This window comes from Melanostigma gelatinosum, assembly GCF_949748355.1.
Source record: "Melanostigma gelatinosum genome assembly, chromosome: 14".
NCBI lineage: Eukaryota > Metazoa > Chordata > Actinopteri > Perciformes > Zoarcidae > Melanostigma > Melanostigma gelatinosum.
This window is the reverse complement of record NC_136647.1, coordinates 14,965,815-14,970,208: the sequence shown is the minus strand read 5'-3', so window position 1 is coordinate 14,970,208 and position 4,394 is coordinate 14,965,815. Positions and strand designations below refer to the sequence as shown.

At 45.1% G+C, this 4,394-nt stretch overlaps 1 protein-coding gene across 1 annotated transcript in view; it reads right to left on the bottom strand.

Annotated features, from left to right (window-relative positions):
* The window catches only part of gjb1a (gap junction protein beta 1a), a gene marked incomplete at its 5' end in the record, with an annotated part of 150,274 nt that overhangs the window by 55,837 nt on the left and 90,043 nt on the right, over positions 1-4,394 (bottom strand). The gene's annotated exons all lie outside the window — the stretch shown is intronic.

Below are 4,394 nucleotides of genomic sequence, written 5' to 3'. Positions count from 1 at the left end.
TTCTCCCCCCCTGACCAAATTTTGCTCCGAGATAACTGTTCGTTTGGCTCAATTCCCAAAAAGAAAAAAAGTGTCTAATCGGCCGAGAGACCGAAGTTTGCAGAACAAATGTCTCTGCTGCAACTCTCGCGCAGAGCCTGTTGGTATAAGTCCTGAGCAACAGGAGTCACAAACTCCTCCTAAACGGAGATTCGCGGAGTCAGAGGCGCTCGGGTTGGCTTTGGTGAGAAGTGAATTCAGCGGAGGACTTTTGTAGCCTATCTGGCAAACGCAGGAACTTTCCCCCACTGGAATGAGAGCATGGCGTTGAGTGACTGATTAGTCTAATTTAAAAATGTTCGATGTGTATAGGCAGAACAGAGGAGTGAATCTACGGTCATTATTGTCTGATGACTGTAGCCCCAAACTACGAAAACACATGCAAATGGCCATGAACAAACGAATTTGCCATTGCAATTTGACAACACATGAGCAGAATTTAGGCCAACAAAACATCTGCGACTGAGCTGTGCGATGCGCTGGGAAGGACAGATGTGGCCCCGTGCGCGTTGCTCTGTGGATTGAATTTCTAACAACCTTTTTAAACATTTATAAATGACTTCTAGAGCACCCATCGGCTTTTTTCAACATTGTGGCACCTCTCTTTTTTCTTTTTTCTTTCTCCTTCCTACTGTATTCCTAAAAGTGACACGAGAATGAATTGCTCATCGTCAGAGGACTCGGGGAGCCTACATCTAGAGCCGCTGTCATCAAAACTCCTGCACCATCAAACAAAGGCTGCTCTGCACTGAAGCTGGCACTCAGGTGCTGCACCATCAATACTGTGGCAGTAAGATAATGTACATAAACTTGTTCATCATCCTGCACAGTGAGACAACAGCGCCATCATGAGGCCAAGCAGGAAAACATTACCTGCATGCCACGGGTCCCAAACGACCACTTTAACTTCTGAGAGAAAATCTGTGGAAAAAAGTATGCTTTATCATTTTTCACATTTTGCCACCAGGATATTGTTAAACACATAGTTTGAGGAATACCGTGGAGTCGAGTGCTTAATCATGAACTGGAGACCAGCTTGCGATGGGATCACAACAGCCGCAACACCAAATCGGGCCAGGGGTGTAAAGTGTGTGTGGTGGGGGGGGGGGGGGGGGGGGGGGCAATGGCTCATTCCCCACTACCATACCCCCTTTCTTCAGGCAGCCTTGCTCGAACCACACCAATCTTTGAACGCTGGCTTCATTTTGACTTCAACTACACACCCGTACAGTTTGGTGACCATAGTGCACGGTGGTGACGCTATCGAGGGCTCAAAACAGCTGAGGTGTGCATTTAAGAAAGCCTGGATCGGATAACATTTCTACACTGACGATATCACAAGTAGCTCTTTTCTTCCGTCATTTGTGGATGTGACGACTGCACCATGAAAGCACATCTGAATATTCAAGACATCTTGTGTATCCTTTTGGTCTTCAGATTTCCCCAACATTCAGAAAGCAGTAAAGTGTAGCCTATAGAAGACCAACAGCAGCAGACCTTTCCTTTTACTGAATAAGATATTTTGAATGAACTGCTGAAATAGCGATTCTCCTCCATCTCGTGGCGTGTTCCCTGTTGTGTAGACATGTTTGTGCTTGCGAATCGTAGGAGGATTTGCTGGTCTGCAGCTCTTGGCAGCCGCGGACGTGAAATCAAGTGAGCAGTTCGGCCAGAACCGCACACACAGAGCCATGTTGGCTGCTTCGCGGTGCTCTATACACAAGGGCGAGCCGAGGCGCCGACACTTGTTTCACCTCTCTAAAGTGTCCTGCCCGATACATTGTGTCAAATGCTTGTGTCAAAAGACTATCGTGTCACGTGATTCATGATGACTGAAGCTTCAAGCGTAACCGAGGCTCACAAGGGATCCCTGAGAAGCTGAAACCCAGCAGGGGTGCAGTCAATATGTCAATATCAAGACCTAACAAATGATGTTTAAATAATGATGGATACATATATATAAGTCATCATTATGATGCAATCTTCTTAAAGAATTATTGTGGGATGGGAAATGGGATTGGAACTATCAAATCAGTGAGATGTTGTGCCACTGCTTTGGCCCCGGTCTTGACTAAACAGATAATTTCTACAAACCAGAGATTCTTTCTGTTGTCAATGTCCCAAAACTAAGAACCGTTTTACAGCAACAAAACAAAAGGGGGGGGGGGGTCCGTACTCCACTTCCTACCCTTCCTACTTCCGGCAAACTTGAACTCTGCCTTTGTTTTGATCTCGGTTGCCCACCTGTAAAGTTTCATGAATGCATCTCGCACGGCTGTGACGCATTCACGTGGACAAAATCAGTCCGGAGACAGACAGAAATATAAACAGCAAGTACTCGCCAACCGGCTTCTGTGGTAGTTCCCGGCACAGTAGTCGCCTCCAGGACCACTTTGCCCCCGATGACAGACACATACACAGAGTCGCGGCTTGTAAAAACATTTCAAAAAGCTTCGTGTAACCCGTACTACTGGATCAAATACCTCAAAGCTTCTCATGTTTTCTCAGCACAAACAGGAAGAGAGTTTGAGTGAAACTTTAAGATCACAACTCAACCCATCGTCAATAGATCCATTTAAAACGATTACAAATGAAGCCAACTGCTGGGGGACAAAATAATGGAAACATCTTTTCAATGAATGAATCGAGAACCTAATCACGTCGCAGGTCAGATGTCGAACTGACCTGAGTGCTACTGAAAACTGCTAACTAAGTCGTGCGTGGTTCTTCTTTTTCTCTCCATTCAAAAGCAGCTGGCAACCGATGTTCACGGGGCTCTCCGCCAGCTTCACACAAGAGGCCGGTTATTTCTCGTGAGCAGGGCGTAGCTTGTTAAAACTCAAGCATGTGGAAGGAGAATCAAAGTCAGGGAGTTTGAGGGACATGATGACATAACAAGTGAGGAGGTTCAGACGAAATACGCTTTTGAGTTGCATTGTGGGAAATGCGTGACTCTGAAGTTTAGGAGCTTGACCGATAATTAAAGTCAGGATATGTATAGCCTCGTCTGCTTCAATTTTTACGATGAATTTTTTAGTCGGCTCTTGCAAATCAGCCAACTTTATGTCAGTACATGATTAACCTGTTCAAGTGCCTCTTTAAAAAGGTGCTCATGTGAGAGGATTATGTGTATGTTTGTTTTTAGCTTTACAATTGCTTATCGATTTATGAACACGTCCATTTTATATATTTGGGCAATTATACATCAATCATATAATTTTGGGCAGGAAATGAAGAGGTGGCAGGAAGAGGCAAAGGGGTGTTGATGTTCTGGATGTTGAGGGACATGGTGATACAGTGAACGCCCACACAGGTTATGAGTTAATCCTCACCTGAGCCTCCTCCCTCAAACGCCAGACGCTCAGATGAGTCTTTTGTTTTTGAAGAGATTTACAGTTTGTATGTATTTACACCACGGCCCCTTACAGCGTGTCTTTGAGCCACGCCACATGCACTCTTCTTCACTGCAACAGCGCGTCTGGGGCCGGGAGCCAAGCAATCAGTCAACTCTGAAGAGGCTTAACGGCTCATAACAACGGCTGACTAGTGACTCGGAGACAGTCCAAAGACATATAGCGCATTTACATGAACATCTGTCCTGCACACAGCGGTGACATTTGTAAGTCCGGGTTATTCCCCTTGCTAGTGCTGCGTCCTTGATGTTGTGAACTTGGTTCTGTGAAGCTGATCATTGCAGTGGATCTGAGGGTTCTCATAAGGTTGAGTACAGATCTTAACATTTCTTTAAAGCCGGCCTTCACTGAGGTTTTTTTATAACTCCCTTATCTGACCATGTTACCCATTGCCAGCTGGGAGAACATGACTCGGTGTGGGAGGCAGCCTTCTGTCAATTTGACACTGTGGTTGTTCTAGATGAGCTGTAGCTACAAGAGCAGGGCCTTTTGTCTTTTCAAAATATGCGGACATTTGTCCTGCAGCTCTCCCTAAAAAAGTCAAGGATTCTCATCACTGGTGGAACCTTTCAAATGGCTTACAACACCAAGACGCCATGTTGGGAATAACTATTATATAACACAAGTAGTTCTTGCCCTGGAAGAGCTTTCATAAGTTGGAAAATATGTTCATCTGGCTTTTTTCTTGTCAAACTGTTTACATGTTGTTGGCCACGCCTGTCAAAGTAGCGCCAAGACTTTCGTGAAAATCCCGACACAAACCAGTAACGGTGTTGTGCTGAATTTTGTTTTTGTCTCGTCTGCGTTGAGCTATTATACCAAACAAGAATACCACTGACTCCAAGCACAACCACATTAACTGATATGAATTGCTTCAAACAGACTCTTTTAAACACACAGCATCAGGCTTAAAATGACGTGAGTCATCAAAAAATCGAAGGA